The sequence below is a fragment of the Pongo pygmaeus genome, chromosome 9, assembly GCF_028885625.2.
Source record: "Pongo pygmaeus isolate AG05252 chromosome 9, NHGRI_mPonPyg2-v2.0_pri, whole genome shotgun sequence".
Lineage (NCBI taxonomy): Eukaryota > Metazoa > Chordata > Mammalia > Primates > Hominidae > Pongo > Pongo pygmaeus.
In genome coordinates, this window is record NC_072382.2 from 41,676,598 (window position 1) to 41,700,638 (window position 24,041).

Genomic DNA, 24,041 nt, shown 5'->3' on the forward strand with positions numbered 1-24,041 from the left:
TAAAGCTAGGGTGAATTCTCAAGTCAGATCTTTATGGCTGAGAGGTCTAATAATATCTAAAATCTTTTCCTCAGCGTGAGATTCATAGTAACAACAGGAGGAATTTATGCAGACCTGTCCTCTCTCATCAAAGCTGAAAAAACTGAATACATGGAAGGAGAAGAGACTTGCTGAGGTTCCACAACCAGAGACATTACAGGGAGGCCCACACTGGGTTATTCTTATTCCCCAGGTGTGCATTTTTATATTTACCATCACTGTTCCTCTGTTTCTTGGATAATTGCATAACCCTTAAATCCACTTATATTATGGAAACACAAATGTCTCAGCATAGCTATTCAATCCACGTAAAGTATTCTTGGAGCAATGTGTCCGTTGGAGATAGCTAACAGAGTGCAGAAATAAAGATAAAAGCAGATACTAAATTTCTCTTCACTGATTAATCTATGAATCTACAACAGAAGAGAAATAAAATTTCTCTTCTCCCCCTATGAAATTTAATAAAAGCCTTTATTCTATTTGACAATTTTAACTTTCTTCTCCTTTTCTTTTTAAAAAAAGCATAAACACTTTCTTGTTCAATGTGTGCCACTCTATTAAATGGTGAACCTCTAATTAAGTAGTAAAGCCAGCCACAACTTTTACAGGTATTCTTTCATGTTACCGAGGAAAGAAAAGGGTCTGGGAAGCCTTAGTTGAACTACAAATTGAGACAATATATTGGAAAAAATACTTTTATATATCTAAAATTAAAACATTCATATTCTTTGGCTTCATAATCCCCATGGAAAGAAATTTACCTTCAAATATAGTCTGATTCCAAGTTCTCAACCTTCAATTCTCAGTTGAAATACAAACACACACATATAATCAGAATTAGCAGAGATTTTTATTGCAAAATTAATCTTTGTGAATAAAATCACAGCATTAATTCATTCTAAAACTTTTCTTTGTAATTATAGCATTTAAAATAAAAAACTGATTGTTGGTGAGGATGTAGAGAAATTGGAAGCTTTTCGTACTTTGCTGGTGAGAATGTAAAATGGTGCAGGTGTTTTAGGAAACAGCCTGGTAAGTCATCAAATATTAAATGTAGATTTATATATGTCCCAGCAATGCCTAGGTGTATGCCCAAGATAAATGAAAACACTCATAAGTATACATGCAAGATGAGTGAAAACATATGCTCATGCAAGCTATATACCTGGTTATTCATAGCAGCATTATTCATAAGAGCCAGAAAGTGGAAACAACCCCAAATGCTCATCAGCTAATATATTAATAAATATAACATGGTCATATTATTTGACAATAAAAAGAAATGAAGTAGTGACACATGCTAAACCAAGCTAAGTCATGAAAACAAGATGTTAAGTGAAATAAGCCAGTCCCAAAGACCACATATTGTATGATCCATTTATATAAAATGTCCAGAATACAAACATCTATAGAAACAAAAACTACATGATTGTTTGCCCAATTATATATAGATCTTGCAATCTGACTCTTAAGAAACATTTTTTAAAAATTATTTTTAAGATTGAGGGAGTGCTACCCTTTTATAGCTGAAATAACTAACTACAAATTACTTAGTCGGTTTGCTCATTTTTTTATGTTAGATTGCATTATCCAGAAATTTTACAACAAAGTTAATTGTCGTAGTAAGTGTGGTATATGGGCAAGATAGGGATAAGAACCACACTTTAGAATAATTTAACAGTACTTCAGAGAAGCGATTTGTCTAAGGCCTCACTTCTAACACAAGTTATGAATAAAACCTGATCACAAATTCTTTGCCAATACTCAGTCGACTGTTGAATTTATATGGCATAGAAGTTATTCACCCCTTCCATAATATGTAGGGCAATACGACCTTTAAAAGACTTTCTACATCTCAGAATTTATGATCCTGTCATTTCACTTTTTATTACTTGGAGGGTCTTATAATGTTGAAAGTGAGGATAGAGAGAGGCTGAGAACAACCTTCAAAATAAATGAAAGTTGAATGTTATACCCTTTCTGTAAGATGAAAATTGTCCGTACATGGAAAGCAGAGTATGTAGTTCTAAAATTTTAAACCTGATATGAGAAAGATCCTCCAATCTTTTCTCATTTAATTCCACTTCTCTGGTCCTATAATAACTATTTCGAAGAAGAATAAATACTCTTAGTATAAAGTCCAAAATTAACTTAAAATAAGTGACAGATTAAATCAACCTACATTTTATTAGAAGTATATTAATATTTTATTTGAATAACATGAGAAGATGCAATCTGTGTGTCTAGAGTTTCCTCCCTCAAAATCCTGGCAATAATATTAAAAGCTTGAATGAACTGATAAAGCAAATATGATCTAAGTGATCTAAGCCTATACCTTGGGTTAAATCAGGCCACGGACTCATGCCGGAATTGGTACAGAGTCTAAGGTAAGTGATATGCTCGAAACAAAGAGATAGATAACCAGATGTCAGACTTCTGAGAGCAGTGGTGGTGTCTGATACATTTTTATAACCCAAGCAACTTAGCTCAGGCCTGGCACATGGCTAGTACTCTGTATTTAGGGCTTTAAATTCAGGGATCCTGAAAGAGAGTTACGAAGTTCTGTGTCTCAGGAACATCCAAAATGTAGAGGCACAGAACCATTAGAATGAGAAGGAGGAAAACTGAAGAACCCATGATCATCAAAGTACATATGAGGAAAGTGGCAAACAGAGACAATTTGAAACAGAGAAGTGAGAAATACAAAAATATTCAGAGACAGGACTGGGAAAATATACATTGAAATGCTATTAGTCTCATGGTATAATTGCTTCTTTCTTTTGCTTTTTATTTCTTTTTCATTTTTATATTAAATACTTAATTTTTTACAGCAGTTTTAGATTCATAGCAAAATTGAGAGGAACATTTAGAGATTTCTCAAATATCCCCTGGCCCCACACATGCATAGTTTCTCCCATCATCAGAATCCCTGACCAGTGTACAGTCATCCCTCTGTATCTGTGGAAGATTGGTTCCAAGACCTCCTTTGGAAACCCAAACCCAAAGATGATCAAGTCCCTAATACAAAATGGCATAGTATTTGCATATAACCTATGCATATGCTCATGTATACTTTAAATCATCTCTGGATTATTTATAATATCTAATATAATGTGAATCCCATGTAAATTGTCATTATGCTGTATTGTTTAGGGAATAATGACAAAGCAAAAAGTCTTCACACGATCAGCACACACACACGATTTAAAATACACATTTTCTATCTATGGTTGGTTGAATTCACAGATGTGGAACCCATGGATACAGAAGGCCAAATATAGTACATTTGTTACAATTAATGAACCTACATTGACACATAATTTATCCAAATATCATGGTTTACATTAGTGTTCACTCTTGTTGCTGTATTCCCTATGGGTTTGGACAAATATTTAGTGACATGTGACTGCTATTATGGTATCATATAGAATAGATTCATTGTGTTTAAATATTCTATGCTCTGCTTATTCATGCCTCGCTCCCCATTAACCCCTGACAAGTGCTGATCTTTTTCCTGTCTCTGCAGGTTTGTCTTTTCCAGAATGTCATATAGTTGGAATCATACAGTATGCAGCCTTTTCAGATTGACTTCTTTTCACTTAAATATACGTTTAAGTTTACTTCATGTCTTTTCATGGCTTGATAGCTCGTTTCTTTTTAGTACTAAATAATATTTCATTGTCTAGATTTACCACACTTTATCTGTCTATTCACCTACTGAGAGATATCTTGGTTGTATTCAAGTTTCTGCAATTATGAATGAAGCTGATGCAATATAAACATCCTTGTTCAGATCTTTGTGTAAACATAAGTTTTCAACTCCTGTGGGTAACAAGGAGTGTGATTACTGGATCTTTTCTATTTTAATTTCTTTTTGATATTTGTATGAAGTGTCTCATGTGAAACATTATATCACTGTGTGTTCCACGATCTAAGCTCTGCCTTCCTCTCTTCCTTTATCTCTTTTCTGAACTAGCTCCTTGCCAAGACATCCACACTGACATTCTATTTCTTTCTCAGGTATACAAGAGTCTTCCATCTTAAGCCTTCTACTTACTCTTCCCTTTTTCCAAAAAACTCTTACCTCAGTTTTTTTTTTTTTTGGTTGGATCTTCTAAGTTCTTCAAATCAAAGAAATGGGCAGGCATGAGGAGATCTCCTTAGCACTCCATCTAATGAGCCCATTCCATCATCTCCCACCTCCAGCCAGCATCTGTGAAGTTACTAACATATCTTTTTCATGGCACCTATCAATGATGATTTTTAGTTTACTTAGTTATTACCTTTATTTCAGTCCCTGAAAGAAACTTCACAAAGCAGGGACTTTGTCTAACTTGTACATTCATATATGTCCACACCTAGGATAATATCTAGCTCCTGGTAAATGATCATGAAGTGATTGCTGAATAAAAATGAATAAATACATATTTGCTGCAATTTTTATATTCTGTTCAAGTAAATTAGAAAAATACCAATGTATTAAGATACAAACATGGACACTAAGGAAGATACTCTAGTGTTTAAGTTGCATCCTCTAGCATGGTTGTCTAAATGTACCAAATTGATTTAATAGTTGTTCAAATAACTATCTCTGAAGTAAAATAAGGGCTTCATTAGTGGGACTATGGTGGGGGTGGGTAGGTGAGGATCAGTATGGTTCTCACTCTGCCTGAAGTCAGGTCCAGTTTGGGAATTAGCACTTTTGATTGTTGTGCCTAGAACAGAGCAAAGGATGCATGATGCTGGTGTTCAGAATGAGGAGCTGCGAAACAGAAAAGACAGAGTAACAAGGTTTGGAAGGTAGAATCTGGATATGCCTTCTAAGGGAAAGTAGCAACAAAATAATAGCCTCCCTTGTCATTGGTGAGCAGCTATTACTTGCTAGGCATCTTGAATAGCTCATGCTAGTCTTGTAGCAGACATTATCTCAATCCTTATAACACAAACCTAAGACAGAGGCAACATGATTACCTCTTATAACCAGTCTGAAGGTTGTGATAGGATATACTATGATGGCAAAATTATGCTTTCTCCCTTCATTTGTCTCAAATGCATATGAGGCTGTTTAGTTAGTTGTGATGGAAATCATTTAGAAACAACAGAAATCCTCTTTGGTAACTTTTCTAAGACCTCTTTTCCTCTAAGCAAACATTAGCAGAAAACACCATGCTTTCATTCTATCGTGATATAATCTGAATCCACCTAATCCACTAAAAAAAATCTCCCTGAAGCACAGTCCACAAGAGAGGAAAAAAGGTGAATCAACAATGCAGAAGAAAAAATAAAACTGTTTTTTTCTTCTAAAAATTTTCCCCTCTCTATTTAGCCATCCAGTTGATTATCCATTTATACTCAAACTCATTCTTAGCTTGGGATAGAGTTTACCATTAAAACTGAGAAATGTAATCAACATGGACCTGGCATAGATACATTGTCAAAGTCATTAAAATGCCTACAAAAGTTACATAGAACCACACTCACCCCTCTGTCCACAGTTTCTATTAACTCCCCTCTTTTAAAATCTGTTCCAGAAACAGCATTTTCTTTGCTGTTTTATAAATATACTAGATATGCTTTGTTTTTATGCCTTTACTCCGATTCCCCACCCCCACCCCTTGGCAAGGAATGTTCTTGCTCAGATACCCACAGGACTCACTCTCTGCTGTTCTTCATGTCTGAGCTCCACTTTAAGCTTCTCAAAGAGGCCCTTCTCTGACTATCCCTTTAAAGTTACAACTCATTCCTCCCCTTCAACTTGTTCTACTTTTCTTTGTCCATAACATTTATTAACTCTAATATACACTATAGTTTATTTATCATGTTTATTGTTTCCTGTGTGTCTCCGCTTCCTCCTGCTAGAATATAAGCTCAGTTAATACTGGGATCTTTATCTTCTTTGTTCCTTGATGTATCTCAGCTCCTAAAACAGTGAGAGGTTTACAGTAAAGGCTGTCAGTTGCATGATGGAATAGTGAATAGCTTTCCTTTGGGCTAAAGAGCAAGTACTGCCTAATCAGATAATAATTATGACATCTTAAAAAGTCCTTCAGAAAAAGATGTGAGAGATACAAAGAAAAATCCCCAGCAGTAGTCTCTAAGATCAAGACTGTAATTTTTCCCTTGAAGAATTGTAGTGCCTTCTGGGCTGAAAAAACAGACTGTCATCCCACTGAAGAAATGAGTTCTTTCAATACAGGCACAACATTGAAAGGAAAATATATGAGCAATTTAATCTGAGCCTCCTTAGAGTTTTTTCTCCTAGAGACTGCTTATTTTCAAAGAAAGGAAATGAGAACACAAAATATGAATTTTTCATGTATTGATATCATGGTAAAGTTCAGTGTTGGTTTCAATACTGACTCTCCAACACACACACACACACACACATATCACTCTCTCTACACTCAGGATTTCATTGGTAATGACTTAATTAACAAACTGGTAATCTTATCACACCATTATATTTATACATATGACTAATTAGAAAGCATAAATTCATTAGATGTATAAACACAGTAAAATCCCTTTCTACAGTCACAAATTATTAATTATTGTGACTAGGGCAGAGATAATGGAAATATTAATGTTCTGACTATCTTGGTCTGAGACAAAGAAAAAGTTCTAACTACCTTGATGCCTGCAATAGTAACCATGACACAATGTGAATTTCAAGTTTGCTTTTCCTGTCTACTTCTGTGACCTGTATACTAGATTTTATTTATTTATTTCTTCAGATGGCACAGTGTGCTCACATATTGTGACATCTCCAGCTCAGTAGTCATGAAACAATCTGTTTTGCAAGGAAAATAAATGCAAAGTGTGTGGTCACCACTTCTTTTCGTTGTATATATGTAAGTATATGTGCCTGTGCTTTCTTCCTGTCTCCCTCCATCCTCCCTCTTTTCCTTCCTTCCTTCGTCTTTTCCCCTTCCCTTCCCTTCCCCTCTCTCTCTCTCTCATTATAGAATAACCTGTAGTTTCACTGAGACTTCTTTTCATAGTGACCAGATTTCTGATCCAATTTATTGTCCAATCACTTATACCCTCCCTGTAACAAACACATATAATAATTTATTTCCTGACTTAAAGGATGCTAAAAAGTAGCTGAAGACATGTAGCACAAATGTATGAATAATTAAATAATAGCAGAAAGGTCCAGAGTGTGGTGGATGTGATACAGGTAGAGTTAAGCATTGTGGTATAATGATGATGATGATGAATATAGTAACTGGAGAGTATTTAAAATGTACTATACACAGTCCTATGTCCTTTACATGTAAGTCTCTTAACAGCTTTATGAGAAATATATTGAAATAATTCTCATTGTTCATGTGAGGAAACTGATAACATAGACGTTAATCAACTTGCCAAATTTACGTAGTTGGAGACAGATAAAGCCAAGGTTTCAGTCCAGATCTATCTGCCTCAAGAGTCAAAGCTTTAAATCACATTACTTTGGATGAGAAGTAAAATAATCAGAAGTAGCTTCCTGTAAAGCTAGAAATTGAGTGGTCCTGAAAGCCATTAAAATTTAGCTTGGTAGAAGGGACAGGAAAGAAAAATAGAAGCCCCAGCTTAAGGATAGTAAAGTCAATTTATCACCTCTATAACATAACATCATCCTACAGCTTTCCCTTGGCCAATGATTTTAGGGACCAGCACAGGAAGTCATTTGAAAGTTACTATAAATAAATATTTCTGCTTCAATATTTATTTCTGCTCACCATGAATTGGATGAGGAAGAATTTGTCAGAAATTAGGTTTATCAGTATGATCTAATATTACAGAAGTCCCAGGGTTACTGAAAAAGATTTGAGGAGAAGGGTTGATTCCTTTCTCTCAGTCTCATTGTATAAAAATAAAAAAGAAAAATTAACTCACCATATCTAGCCAAGTGTATGAAATCTTATTTCAGTGCCTGAAGAATTCATCATTTGTCAGACCAGCTGCATTTCTGTACTGTTTATAATCTAAACCAATGCAAACAAAATTTTTAGTGGAAAAAACTGAAGAAGCAACTCAGATTAATCAACAATGTTGTAATGGGCAAAAAGTAATATGTTTAAAATATGAGTTATAAAGAGCTTAAGGAAGATGAGACATGATAAAGTTTTAAGAGGCAAACACTGGCATTTAATGAGTCACAGGTTTGTTTGCATTAGTGATGGTAAGAAGGCTACGACCCTTCAGGAGGAAAATCAGCAACCATCGCCTACTACCAAGCTACATTCGCTAGTGCAGACTACTCACTTTTGTCTCTACCACAAAAAAACAAGTCAATTTCAAGTTGGCTATTTTGCATTAACAAAGAAGGGGATTTTATTTAGATATATTATCATAAGTTGTGGCAAACTCTGCCTACTATTTGTTTTTAAGAGGAAAAAAGTTTTCCTTGGACTAAGTAGCTGGCACAATCAACCTGGAGATAAAATAACATGAAACTTTATGCTTTGCCCTATGGTTAGTTGTGAGCATACTGCACTACCACATCCCATCACAAACACACACACCTGTTAAATTCCTTGAAGTTAGTTAATATCTTAATAGCATTTATAGTAGTAGCCCCAGTAGCCAGAAACACTGGTGCATACGTTGTATGTGCTCAACATGAAAGAAATTAAAATATTTTCTTCTGAGAAATACAGATTTCACACAAATATTGTGAGTGTTATTTTGATAGATTAAAAATGATCTTAGCTTCTAACAAACAGGAGAAAAACTGTAAGAGGAACAATAGCCTTTATTCTTCTTAGCCAAGTGGTCTTGCTTTCCAGAGCTGTATAATGTCCCTAAGTTATCATGAAAATATTTTTGAACAGTAACACTGTCTTCTTAGCTTTTATGCATCAGATCCCACCTTGTTTATGCAATTAAATATTTGCACCCATTGTTGTCTTTAACAATAAAGGCTTTATCTGAATTCACCTAAATATCATGCAATTCAATGGTTTTCCATACAAAAATGGGCAAATGAGAACACTTGGATTCCATAGCAGCACTGGGTGACTCTGACTTTGGCTTAATAATTCAATTAGAAGGTAAATGAAGGATGCAATAATACAAAGCACCATGATTCAGCTATGATGATCACAGAACATTTTCTAAATGCTAATGTCCTTCCTTTGTGAAATCTCAAGAAGTCTTTTTGAAGTACTTTGTCTTTACAATAATTTTCAGTTTATATTGTTCTGTGGTTATTTCATGCATTGTCTCTTAAACACACTGAGGATACAAGCAAATAACATAATAGATGAAAAAACACAGGTAATAGAAAAATGTGTGTAGATGGCAGAAAAATATGCTACAGTGACAGTTAATTTTGGCTGTCCACTTGACTGGATTAAGGGCTACCTAGACATCTGGTAAAGCATTATTTCTAGGTGTGGCTGTGAAGATGTTTCCAGAGGAGATGGGCATGTGAGTTGGTGGATTGAGTGGGGAACATCCACCCTTAGTGTGGGTCCGCACTATCCAATTGTCTGGGGACCTAGATCCAACAAAAAGACCGAGGAAAGACTAATCTCTCTCTCTCTCTCTCCATAGCCCCTTGCAAAGCAAACAATCAAAAACCAAAAAGCTAGGTCAGCCTTCTTCTATTGTCCTTGGACATTAGAATTCCAGGCTCTCCAGCCTCTGGACTTGCACCTACCCTCCCCAACTCCCTGTTCCAGTTTCTTAGGTCTTTGGCCTACTAATTTCTAGCATAGCCCTGAACATTTTATGGTACACTGGAAATTCTATAACTGAGGAGTTCCTCCACTACCTTGTATTGTCTTGGTTGATATAATAGTGATTGCAGTTAAATATTTACTGCATAGTTATGTGTGCCTTGAAATCCCAATATGACTTCATGCTATAAAGATATTGTATGGTTGAAAGAAATTCTAGACATAAACAACACCAAGGATAATAACTAAGTAGCAACACAGATTCTAGAATAGATTTTTTGAGCTACTTGGAAAATTGTGCTGAAAACCCTCTGAAGCACTCTCAGACTTAGAAGGATAGACTGTTGGTAGATGTTAGTGATATCTCCCATGGTCATAGAAGAGGATATTTGTGACCTAGGCACCAGATATTTGATGCCACATCCTTTAATTTTTAAAAACAAATTTTTATTAACATAAAATTTGCATAATATAAACTTCATTATTTTAACTATTAGAAAGTGTACAATTAATTGGCTTATAGAATATTTGCAATGCTGTATAATCATCACCACTGTCTAATCATAGGACATTTCCACCATTCCAAAAGGAACTCCTTGCCTTGTCATTTCTCCCTTATGCCCATCTCCTGGCAACCCCTAATCTACTTTCTTTTTCTATGGGTTTGCCTATTCTGGATGTTTTATGCAAATATCATTATAATATATTGTCTTTCATGTCTGGCTTTTTTAACTTACCATAATTTTTTACAACATTGTAACATATTCAGGACTTAATTTCTTCTTATAACTGAATAATATTTCATTGCATGGACACATCATTTTTATTTATTTATTCATTAGTTACTGGATTCAGTTATATACTAGGCAATTGAAATTTTCTTTTTTTTAATTATCATTATAATTTAAGTTTTGGTATACATATGCAGAACGTGCAGGTTTGTTACATAGGTATACACATGCCATGGTGTTTTGCTGCACTCATCAACCCATCACCTACATTAGGTATTTCTCCTAATGCTATCCCTCCCCTATCCCCTCACCCCCTGACAGGCCCTGCTGTATGATGTTACCCTCCTTGTGTCCATGTGTTCTCATTGTTCAGCTCCCACTTATGAGTGAGAACATGTGGTGCTTGGTTTTCTGTTCCTGTGTTAGTTTGCTGAGAATGATGGTTTCCAGCTTCATACATGGCTCTGCAAAGGACATGAAGTGATTCTTTTTCATGGCTGCATAGTATTCCATGGTGTATATGTGCCATGTTTTCTTTACCAGTCTATCATTGATGGGCATTTGGGTTGGTTCCCAGTCTTTGCTAAAAGTGAAAAGTGAAAAGTGCCACAGTAAACATATGTGTGCTAAAAGTAACACTTTTAGCACACATATGCTAAACACTTTTTGCTAAAAGTGAAAAGTAAACACTTTTTGTAGTAAATACTTTTTGCTAAAAGTGAAAAGTGCTGCAGTAAAAATATGTGTGCATGTGTCTTTGTAGTAGATGATTTATAATCCTTTGGGTACATATCTAGTAATGGGATTATTGGGTCAAATGGTATTTCTGGTTCTAAATCCTTGAGGAATTGCCACACTGTCTTCCACAATGGTTGAACTAATTTACTCTCCCACCAACAGTGTAAAAGTGTTCTTATTTCTCCACATCCTCTCCAGCATCTGTTGTTTCCTGGCTTCTTAACGATTGCCATTCTAACTGGTGTGAAATGGTATCTCATTACGGTTTTGGTGTGAATTTCTCTAATGACGAGTGATGATGAGTTTTTGTTTCATATGTTTGTTAGCCGCATAAATGTCTTCTTTTGAGAAGTGTCTGTTCATATCCTTCACCTACTTTTGGATGGGGTTGTTTGTTTTTTTCTGGTAAATTTGTTTAAGTTCCTTGTGGATTCTGGATATTAGCCCTTTGTCAGATGGGTAGATTGCGAAAAATTTCTCCCATCTGTAGGTTGCCTGTTCACTCTGATGATAGTTTCTTTTGCTGTGCAGAAGCTCTTTAGTTTAATTAGGCCCTATTTGTCAAGTTTGGCTTTTGTTGCCATTGCTTTTGGTGTTTTAGTTGTGAAGTCTTTTCCCATGCCTATGTCTTGAATGATATTCACTAGGTTTTCTTCTAGGGATTTTACGGTTTTCGGTCTTACATTTAAGTCTTTAATCCATCTCGAGTTAACTTTTGTATAAGGTGTAAGGAAGGGGTCCAGTTTCAGTTTTCTGCATATGGCTAGCCCATTTTCCCAACACCATTTATTAAATAGGGAATCCTTTCCTCATTGCTTGTTTTTGTCATGTTTGTCAAAGATCAGATGGTTGTAGATTTGTGGCATTATTCTGAGGTCTCTGTTCTTTTCCAATGGTCTATACATCTGTTTTGGTACAATTACCATGCTGTTTTGTTTACTGTAGCCTTGTAGTATAGTTTGAAGTCAGGTAGCATGATGCTTCCAGCTTTGTTATTTTTGCTTAGAATTGTCTTGGCTATATGGGCTCTTTTTTGGTTCCATATGAAATTAAGGTAGTTTTTTCTAATTCTGTGAAGAAAGTCATTGGTAGCTTGATGAGGATAGCACTGAATCTATAAATTACTTTTGGCAGAATGGCCATTTTCACAATATTGATTCTTCCTATCCATGAGCATGGAATGTTTTTCCATTTGTTAATATCCTCTTTTATTTCCTTGAGCAGTGGTTTGTAGTTCTTGAAGAGGTCCTTCACATTCCCTGTAAGTTGTATTCCCAGGTATTTTATTTTTTCTCTGTAGCAATTGTGAATCAGATTTCACTCATAATTTGGCTCTCTGTCTATTATTGGTTTATAGGAAAGCTTGTGACTTTTGCTCATTGATTCTGTATCCTGAGACTCTACTGAATTTGCTTATCAGCTTAAGGACATTTTGGGCTGAGACAATGGGGTTTTCTATATGTACAATCACTTCATCTGCAAACAGAGACAATTTGACTTCTTTTCTTCCTATTTGAATACCGTTTATTTCTTTCTCTTGCCTGATTGCCTTGGCTGGAACTTCCAATACAATGTTGAATAGAAGTGTTGAGAGAGGGCATCCTTGTCTTGTGCCTGTTTTCAACAGGAATGCTTCCAGGTTTTGCCCATTCAGTATGATATTGGCTGTGGGTTTGTCATAAATAGCTCGTATTACTTTGAGATATGTTCCATCAATAACTAGTTTATTGAGAGTTTTTAGAATGAAAGGATATTGAATTTTATCTAAGGCCTTTTCTGCATCTATTGAGATAATCATGTGGTTTTTGTCAATGATTCTGTTTATGTGATGGATTATGTTTATTGATTTGCACAGCTGAACCAGCCTTGCATCCCAGTGATGAAGCCTACTTGATCATGGTGGATAAGCTTTTTATGTGCTGCTGGATTCAGTTTGCCAGTATATTATTGAGGATTTTTGCATCGATGTTCATAAGGGATATTGACCTGAAATTTTCTATTTTTGTTGTGTCTCTGCCAGGTTTTTGTATCAGGATGGTGCTAGCCTCATAAAATGAGTAAAGAAGGAGTCTCTCTTTTTCTATTGTTTGGAATAGTTTCAGAAGGAATGGTACCAGTTCCTCTTTGTACCTCTAGTAGAATTTGGCTGTGAATCTGTCTGGTCCTGGGCTTTTTTTTTTTTTTTTTTTATTGGTAGGCCATGAATTACTGCCTCAATTTCAGAACTTGTTATTGGTCTATTCAGGGATTCAACTTCTTCCTGGTTTAGTCTTGGGAGGGTATATGAGTCCAGTAATTTATCCATTTCTTCTAGGTTTTCTAGTTTATTTGCAAAGGGGTATTTGTAGTATTCGCTGATGGTAGTTTGTATTTCTGTGGGTTTATTGGTGATATCCCTTTTATCGTTTTTTTATTGTGTCAATTTGATTCTTCTCTCTTGTCTTCTTTATTAGTCTGGCTAGCAGTCTATCTATTTGTTAATGCTTTCAAAAAACCAGCTCCTGGATTCATTGATTTTTTTGAAAGATTTTTGTGTCTCTGTCTCCTTCAATTCTGCTCTGATCTTAGTTATTTCTTGTCTTCTGCTAGCTTTTGAATTTGTTTGCTATTGCTTCTCTAGTTCTTTTAATTTTGATGCTAGTGTGTTGATTTTAGATCTTTCCTGCTTTCTCCTGTGGGGATTTAATGCTATAAATTTCCCTCTAAACACTGCTTTAGTTGTGTCCCAGAGATTCTGGTATCTTGTGTCTTTGTTCTCATTGGTTTCAAAGAACTTATTTATTTCTGCCTTAATTTCATTATTTACCCAGTAGTCATTCAGGGGCACGTTGTTCAGTTTCCATGTAGTTGTGCAGTTTTGAGTGAGTTTCTTAATCCTAAATTCTAATTTGATTGCACTGTGGTCTGAGAGACTGTTTGTTATGATTTGTGTTCTTTTGCATTTGCTGAGGAGTGTTTCACTTCCAATTATGTCGTTAATTTTAGAATAAGTGCGATGTGGTGCTGAGAAGAATGTATATTCTGTTGACTTGTGGTGGAGAGTTCTGTAGATGTCTATTAGGTCCACTTGGTCCAGAGCTGAGTTCAAGTCCTGAATATCCATTTTTCTGTCTCATTGATGTGTCTAATATTGACAGCGGGGTTTTAAAGTCTCCTACTATTATTGTATGTGCGTCTAAGTCTCTTTATAGGTCTCTAAGAACTTGCTTTACGAATCTGGGTGCTCTTTTATTGGGTGCACATATATTTAAGTTAGTTAGCTCCTCTTGTTGCATTGATCTCTTTACCATTATGTAATGTCCTCATTTGTCTTTTCTGATCTTTTTGTGGTTTAAAGTCTGTTTTATCAGAGAATAGGATTGCAACCTCTGTTTTTTTTTTTTTTTTTTTTCCATTTGCTTGGTAAATCTTCCTCCATCCCTTTATGTTGAGCCTATATGTGTCTTTCTGTGTGAGATAGGTCTCCTGAATACAGCATGCTGATGGGTCTTGACTCTTTATACAATTCGCCAGTCTGTGTCTTTTAATTGGGGCATTTAGCCCATTTATATTTAAGGATAATGTTGTTATCTGTCAATTTGATCCTGTGATTATGATGCTAGCTGTTTATTTTGCCTGTTAGTTGATACAGTTTCTTCATAGTGTCGATGGTCTTTACAAGTTGGTATGTTTTTGCAGTGGCTGGTACAAGTTTTTCCTTTCCATATTTAGTGCTTCCTTCAGGAACTCTTGTAAGGCAGGCCTAGTGGTGACAAAATCTCTCAGCATTTGTTTCTCTGTAAAGGAATTTATTTCTCCTTCAGTTATGAAGCTTAGTTTGGCTGGATATAAAATTCTGGGTAGAAAATTCTTCTATTTAAGAATGTTGAATATTGGCCCCCACTCTTTTCTGGCTTATAGGGTTTCTGCAGAAAGATCCACTGTTAGTCTGATGGGCTTCCCTTTGTGGGTAACCCGACCTTTGTCTCTGGCTGCCCTTAATATTTTTTCCTTCATTTCAACTTCTGATGATTATGTGTCATGGGGTTGCTCTTCTCAAGGAGTATCTTTGTGGTGTACTCTGTATTTCCGTAATTTGAATGTTGGCCTGTCTTGCTGTGTTGGGAAAGTTCTCCTGGATAATATCCTGAAGAGTGTTTTCCAACTGAGTTCTATTCTCTCCATCAATTTCAGGTACACCAATCAAATGTAGGTTTGGTCTTTTCACAAAGTCCCATAATTCTTCGAGGCTTTGTTGGTTCCTTTTCATTCTTTTTTCTCTAATCTTGTCTTCATGCTCTATTTCATTAAGTTGATCTTCAATCCCTGATATCCTTTCTTTTGCTTGATTGATTCGGCTATTGATACTTGTGTATGCTTCATGAAGTTCCTGTGCTGTGTTGTTAGCCCCATCAGGTCATTTATGTTCTTCTCTAAACTGTTTATTCTAGTTAGCAATTCCTCTAACCTTTTTTCAAGGTTCTTAGCTTCTTTGCATTGGGTTAGAACATGCTTGTTTTAGCTCAAAGGAGTTTGTTATTACCCACCTTCTGAAGCCTACTTCTGCCAATTCTTCAAACTCATTGTTCCCTTGCTGGCGAGGAGTTGTGACCCTTTGGAGGAGAAGAGGCATTCTGGTTTTTGGAATTTTCAGCCTTTTTGCCCTGGTTTTTCCTCATCTTCATGGATCTATCTACTTTTGGTCTTTGATGTTGGTGACCTTTGGATGGGGTTTATGTATGGACGTCCTTTTGGTTGATGTTGATGCTATTCCTTTCTGTTTGTTAGTTTCCCTTCTAACAGTCAGGACCCTCTGCTGCAGGTCTGCTGGAGTTCGCTGGAGGTCCACTCCAGACCCTATTTTCCTGGATATCACCAGCGGAGGCTGCAGAACAGCAAAGATTGCTGCCTGCTCCTTCCTCTGGAAGCTTCGACCCAGAGGAACACCCATGAGATGCCAGCTGGAGCTCTCATGTATGAGATGTCTGTCAACCACTGCTGGGAGGTATCTCCCATTCCAGAGCCATGGGGGGTCACAGACCCATATGAGCAGGCAGTCTGTCCCTTAGTAGAGCTCAAGCACTGTGCTGGGAAATGCGCTGCTTTCTTCAGACCCGGCAAACAGGAATATTTCAGTCTGCTGAAGCCACGTCCACAGCCGCCCCTTCCCCCAGGTGCTCTGTCCCAGGGAGATGAGAGTTTTATCTATAAGCTCCTAAATGGGGCTACTCCCTTTCTTTCAGAGACCCCCTGCCTAGAGAGGAGGAATCTAGAGAGGCAGTCTGGCTACAGTGGCTTTGCAGAGCTGTGGTGGGCTCTGCCCAGTTAGAACTTCACTGAGGCTTTGTTTACACTGTGAAGGGAAAACTGCCTACTCAAGCCTCAGTAACGGCGGACACCCCTTCCCTCACCAAGCTCAAGCAACACAGGTTGACTTCAGACTGCTGTGCTGGCAGCAAGAATTTCAAGCCAGTGAATCTTAGCTTGCTGGGCTCCATGGGGGTGGGAACTGCTGAGCCAGACCACTTGGCTCCCGGCTTCAGCCCCTCTTTCCAGGGGAGTGAATGGTTCTGACTCACCAGCATTCCAGGCACCACTGGGGTATGAAAAAAGCTCCTGCAGCTAGTTTGATGTCTGCCTAAATGGCCACCCAGTTTTGTGCTTGAAACCCAGGGCCCCAGTGGCATAGGCACCTGAGGGAATCTCCTGGTCTGCGGGTTGTGAAGATCATGGGAAAAGTGTAGTATCTGGGCCAGAGTGCACTCTTCCTCATGGCATAGTTCCTCAAAGCTTCCCTTGGCTAGGGGAGGGAGTTCTCTGACCCCTTGCACTTCCTGGGTGAGGCAATGCCCCACCCTGCTTCCGCTCACCCTCCATGGGCTGAACCCACTGTCTAACCAGCCCCAAAGAGGTGAGCCAGGTACCTCAGTTGGAAATGCAGAAATCACCCACCTTCTGAGAAAAAAATAACGTTTATAGTAATTATTTATTAGTGTATTTGTTACTTTGATATATTTTTTAGCAGCTTTGATATGCATATTTAGCTCTAGATTTTTCATGGTAATAGAAGAGCTTTTACAGGAACTATTTAATTTTTTCTAATGGAATGAACATGTGAAATAACCTTGGCGTCACCACATATTTCTTTTTTAAATCCCTTTTATGTTCAAAATTTGACACCATGAAGAAAAAATTAAATCCAGGGTCTGCCCAGAGTGGGCAAAGAGGTACCAAATGAATATATACGTAATATAAAGCAGAAAATGTCTATACTATTAAAAATATCATGTATAAATTATTATTAATAACACTCAGCCTCTAGTATAAAACGAATACTTTTTATGTTTGATATTGATCTACATGGTACAGAAAAGCCTCTCTGTAATAGAAGACAGGTGTCTGTCCGAAGAGATTGATTGGCTTCGATACCTAAAATTAGTGACTTTTCATAGATATTTCAAGGCAACAGCTCTCACTGAGTTAATACCTACACTATCCTATATCAGGTCCATTCTACATGCTTTCTCAAATTTCATCTTTGGAGAGCAACAGTAAGCACAATATAAAGTAGTTGTTCAGTTATTCTTTGAGGAATTCAGTCAAAATTATTAGTTAGGTATCCTGGCTAAAGGCAATCTAGGTACCCCATCCTTCACTTACTCATGAACTCATTGGCTAAAAGAAGCTATAGCCTCTTAGTGTGTCAGAAATTGGTGGGTTCTTGATCTCACTGACTTCAAGAATGAAGCTGCAGACCCTTGCGGTGAGTGTTACAGTTCTTAAAGATGGTGTGTCTGGAGTTTGTTCCTTCTGATGTTCAGACGTGTTCAGTTTCTTCGTTCTGGTGGGTTCGTGGTCTCGCTGGCCTCAGTAGTGAAGCTGCAGACCTTCACGGTGAGTGTTAAAGCTCATAAAGGCAGTGCAGACACAAAGAGTGAGCAGCAGCAAGATTTATTGCAAAGAGCAAAAGAACAAAGCTTCCACAGTGAGGAAGGGGACCCCAGTGGGTTGCTGCTACTGGCTCGGATAGCCTGCTTTTATTCCCTTATCTGACCCCACCCACATCCTGTTGATTGGCCCATTTTTCCAGAGAGCTGATTGGTCCATTTTACAGAGAGCTGATTGGTCCATTTTGACAGGGTGCTGATAGGTGCATTTACAAACCTTGAGCTAGACACAGAGGGCTGATTGGTGTATTTACAATCCTCTAGCTAGACATAAAATTCTCCAAATCCCCACTAGATTAGCTAGATGCAGAGCACTGATTGGTGTGTTTACAAACCTTGAGCTTGACACAGGGTGCTGATTGGTGCATTTACAAACCTTGAGCTAGACACAGAGTGCTGATTGGTGTATTTACAATCCTTTAGCTAGACATAAAGGTTCTCCAAGTCCCCACCAGATTAGCTAGATACAGAGTGCTGATTGGTGCATATACAATCCTCCAGCTAGACATAAAGGTTCTCCAAGTCCCCACCCAACTCAGGAGCCCAGCTGGCTTTGCCTAGTGGATCCCGCGCCAGGACCGCAGGCCGAGCCGCCCGCCAGTCCTGTGCCATGCACCTGTACTCCTCAGCCCTTGGGTGGTCGATGGGACCAGGTGCTGCGGAGCAAGGGGAGTGCGGGAGGCCACTGCAGGGGGGGCTCGGGCATGGTAGGCTGTAGGTCCCAAGCCCTGCCCCGTGGGGGGGCTGCTGAGGCCCGGCGAGAATTCGAGCATGGTGTGGGCAGGCTGGCAGTGCTGGGGGACCCGGTGGCCCCTCCGCAGCTGCCAGCCCAGGCGCTAAGCCCCTCACTTCCCAGGGCTGGCAGCACCGGCTGGCCGCTCTGTGTGTGGGGCCCGCCTAGTCCACGCCCACCTGGAACTCACACTGGCCCACAAGCACCGCACACAGCCCCAGTTCCTGCCCACACCTCTCCCTCCACACCTCCCCGTAAGCAGAGGGAGCTGGCTCCAGCCTCAGCTAGCCCAGAGAGGGGCTCCCACAGTGCAGCAGTGGGCCGAAGGGCTCCTCAAGTGTGGCCAGAGTGGACTCCAAGGCCGAGGAGGTGCTGAGAGTGAGCGAGGGCCACCAGCACGTTGCCGCCTTTCATTAGGATACCCAGTTTACCCATAGTTTTTAAATATGGCCACACCCATCTGTAATTGCTACATGTGAAAGTCAGTTGGGGTAGCTTGCCCTTGCCAAACAGAGTGACATATGCCTTCTTCCAGACTCAATATACTCTTTCCCATTCCAACACAAGATTCATAATACTAAAACTTTAGAAAAGAGTATGTCCAGCCATTGTGTTCCAATGTAATGTATTCTGAGGAGAATAAGAATATAAACAGCCTGGCATGTGAGCCCCTGACTGCCTTGCCTTTTTGCATCTTCCTGTTCAAGACTAGATTGATATTTGTAAGTGTGGCCATTTGTCACTTCTTTGTGCCTGTTCCCTTCAAAGGCTAAGTTTCTAGGCAGCATTGAATAGTTTGTGCCAAGATTTTGTGATTGTTCCTGCTCTCTATTACTTTCACTGACATCAAGGCTTTCTCCCTGATTGATTCCTCTCTTCAGAAATGCTAGGTTACTTTCAAAATACATCAGAGTAGGAATGCTTTGAGACATACTTAAACAAGCTATATTACTCATTGCAAAAGTTATTGTTTTTCATAATTATGACAGATTGAAGATGGCAGAAAATTATTAGACATTACCCCCTACAAAGAGATAAAATTTATCTTTCCTCTCCTTGCATTTTCACCTGCTTTAGTAAATTCTTTTGACATTGGATACACTGGAAGTGACATTATGAGCATTCCAAGTTAGGTCAAAAGAAGCTTGCAGGCTGGGTGCAGTGGCTCACACCTGCAATCCCAGCTCTTTGGGAGGGTGAGGCAGGTGGATCACCTGAGGTCAGGAGTTAGAAACCAGCATGGCCAACATGATGAAACCCTGTCTCTACTAAAATTAGAAAAATTAACCAGGCATGCTGGCGCACACCTCTAATCTCAGCTACTCGGGAGGCTGAGGCAGGAGAATTGCTTGAACCCAGGAGGCAGAGGTTACAGTGAGCCAAGATGGCACCACCACACTCCAGCCTGGGTGACAGAGAAAGACTCCATCTCAAAAAAAAAAAAAGGAATCTTGCAGCCCCAAAGAAAGCTGCAGTGTTAATTATTTAATATGCCAAAAAATATACAATTTCTATGTCACCTTTTTTTAAAACTATATTGCTTCATTTATATTATCAGCTTTAATAACATTATAAATTATTTATTTGTTAATATTTATTTGCCTATTTTACTAAGATCTATTTGAGTACTTGCTAAGATTATTTTGCCAGGATTTCTTGCAATATTATTTTTAAAAAGCAAAACCCACTCAAACCAAAAAAACTTACCACAAACCATCATTTAGTGTGAAAAAGTGAAGATGAGGAAAAATTTAAAACCTTGTGAAATTAAAATACAAGATTCCACCCAAATTTGTCTAGCTTAATGAGTCCTATTCTGTTCTTTGTAGCTTGAAGCTTCCTTAATTATTATCAACTAATAGCTACTACAATATTTTGTTTTCATTAATTACAAAATGAAGCCAATTTATTACAGAGTTAACTTTGAAAGTCATAGTTAATGCTGTTTATTAGGTGAACTATAGTCATTTATGATAGTAATTTAATACAAGGCTGTAAAAATTATGCGAATGATTAAATAAACTATTATTTAAATCTTCTATTAGTAATTTATGTATCATAAAATTTTCTAATGGTGAAATAAATATTCATTGTTAAAATTATGTTTTCTAAAATTTAAAAATACCAGGAAAAAAATGTACTACAAAAAAAGAAAATGAGCAGCACAGGTAGAGCTCTATTTTGTATTAGCTTTCATTTCTAACTTTAAAAGAAAATTCAAATTTTATATAGCATTAACTAGACAAAAAATGTTTGGTGTTTATATTCAAAGCAGTCTAGTTTCTGATAGAAGAGAAACTAGATTAATAAAATTCCTAGAGCTATGTATCTTATGGTATAATTATGGGCTAGAGGCCTAAGAGATGAGATCAAGAATATTAAGAAATATTTTAAAAGTTGCTATTTTTTTTTACTTTTATGTACATAATCTCATGGATCCTGGACACGTATTTGTTTTTCTCAGTTTTACAAATAAACATTCAATACTCACCACTCAGAGACAAGAAATGCATTTTAAATTCTCATAACTATCAAATGAATGAGGTGAAGTAAATTACTTATAACATTAACATTTAGTTATAACAAAATGTCAGGCATTACCTAGAGACTGAGGATGGTGAAGTAAACAAGATCAAGTTATTGATTTACAAAACATATATTTTGTGGGGAGCAGAGGCAATAAATAAATCAGTAACTAAATTACTAGTACCACATGAATCCTGGAAAATACACAGATAAGGTACAGAGAGTATAGAATGATGAAGGGAATGCTTTCACTTTAAGCATTTTAAGAACAAAAGTCCTATCTAAAGAGGGAGAATTTGAGCAAATTATGAAAAGCCCTGGGGGCAGGTAGACCAGCCTGAACCCCTTAGCAGAACTAAGCTTGATGTGGTCCAAACTTCAAGAAGACCTACATGCCAGATCAGAGAGAATAAAAGGAGGAGCTGTGGGAATTTCCATCTAAGAATTTACCAGTGGCCTAATCCTGTCTAGTCCAGTTGTGATTTTGGCCAGTATGAAGTAGGTTACGATTGGGGCGAGGGTATTAGTTATTGCAGCAGTCCAAGAGGAAGCTGATGGTGGCTTGAAAGAGGCTGTAATGGCAGCGGTAATGAGAAATCACTGGTTTTAGTATATTTTTTCAACTCTTCAATTCTTTTATCAATTCCTGCTGAAACATTGGAAATTATAAGGAATTAGAGAAAGTAAGGTGTATGTTTTAGACACAGCAAGTTTACATTAATTAAGATGTGAACAAGTAAGGACTAATTTTGTTTTCTGTTTGGTATATTTTTGTCAGGGAGTCAAATAAATGACGAGTTCTCTTCAGAAATGTTAAGTTACTTAGATGTAGACATAACATGATGTTTTATCCATTTAATTAATAGCAATATGCTAACATACAGAGGTTACAAATTAAAATTTTAAATATATTGAGGAATACACAAAATAATGCAAGCTCTGGAATTGGACCATTGATATTTTTAAGTAAACTTCATATTCAAATTGGATAATATACCATATTATTAACTATAGTCACCATGATATGCCATAGATCACCAGACCTCTTTCCTCCCTCTAACTACAATTTTGTACCCTTTGATCAACATCTCCCTTTCTGCCCCCAGCCTATGGTAACCACCATTGTATTTTCTATCTTGCTTTTCTCCCACCCACTAATCTCCTGCTGATGTCCCCTTTGGTCTAACTGCATTCAGAATCTGAATGCTAAGGAACTCAAATGATATGATCCATAAAGGTCACATTCTGGAGCAAAGGAGATGGTGAAAGGTGGAGAGAGGACCTAAACAGCAAAGGATAAATGCCAAGCACAGTGGCCTTTTATTTCTGCGCATTCTGCAATATACCTGGAAAACCCACACTACCTACTCACCCACCAAAATATTACCTATGGGTTTTGTATATTAGAAACAGACCAACTAATCCTCACTTTTTCTAAAAATTTGCTATTTAAAGTTTAAAACTCTCAATTTTGAGACTGCCTAAGTGAACTACAGTGTTACAAGTATCCAATAGAGTTGTTATTCAGGGAAATAAGCATCAGGAAGATAATCATTTGTCAGAGACTGTGTTTTGCTTTTTCATTCTTTTTTAAAAACACTGCATACACACACACATGGTAATTGCATGCTAAAATTACATCAATTCACAGAAATCATCATGGACAAACTGAAAATTCACAATGCTTCTTGAATTCAACACAAAACTGAATTTTCGCAGTATTCAAATAAATCTTCAATTTGTAAAGAAACAGGTGTCTTGTGGAAGAAACAGCAGTTGAGAATCTGCTCACCTAGGACAGATGCTTCTTGCTGCCTCATAAGCTTATAGGAAGATATAGGTAACAAATTTTAATGAATTGCTGATAACTAGGTGTGGGTTAGCATGAGGTTGGGTTTATGCCCTCTTATTTGTGTTTATATAAGGGTTTATGCCCTCTTACATGTGTTTCTCTACAAACTCTACCAGTGCTCATAGAGAAGAACAGGGAGAATCTTGGAAAAGATATTCTCATGGTGATCCTGGGAGAGAAGAACAGCAGGCATTGCTCAAACTCTGCCAGGATCTAGTTCCGCTACATCACTATAGAGCAAATGCCTTATTCTGCATGTGGCAGAGCAATAAAAGGTGTCACCTTGAAGGTACTGATGGAAACCCACTGCATCATGGGGAGGGGGAAAAGGACATTACTATCCCAAGAGAGGGACAGAAATACTTGTTAGATCCACGCTACATATAGAGGAGGAATAGAAGCACATGTGAAGGCAACACTTCGAAATCCAGGAACACAGAGATGGCTTTCAACTCATGTTAATGAGAACATTGGAGAATGCTCACCATCCTGCTAGCCCTGAAAAATTCTACTCCCCACCACCAGTGTTCCCTTAAGAGTAAGATGTGGAAAACAACTTACAGGCTACTGTCTGTCATGAACACAGACACAAACACCCTTAAGTAAATTTTAGGAAATCAATATTTAGCAATATATATAAAAAATATTCATGATCAAATGAGTCAAGTAGAATTTATCCCAGGAAAGAAAGAGGTGTTAACATTCAAATACCAATAAAAATAGTTCATTGTATTAAAATAAATATATTAGTGAAGGTATAGAAAGCATTTGAAAAAAAGTTTACTATCCTTCAATGATAAAAAACTTTTTTAAACAAAGGAATAAAGG

At 37.5% G+C, this 24,041-nt stretch overlaps 1 long non-coding RNA gene across 1 annotated transcript in view; it reads right to left on the bottom strand.

Moving 5' to 3' along the window:
• Positions 1-24,041, bottom strand: part of LOC129007832 (uncharacterized) — a 46,690-nt gene that overhangs the window by 6,675 nt on the left and 15,974 nt on the right. The window contains exon 2 of the long non-coding RNA XR_010127729.1: positions 4,704-4,801. This is a non-coding gene — a long non-coding RNA (uncharacterized LOC129007832). The remainder of the gene's footprint in view (positions 1-4,703; positions 4,802-24,041) is intronic.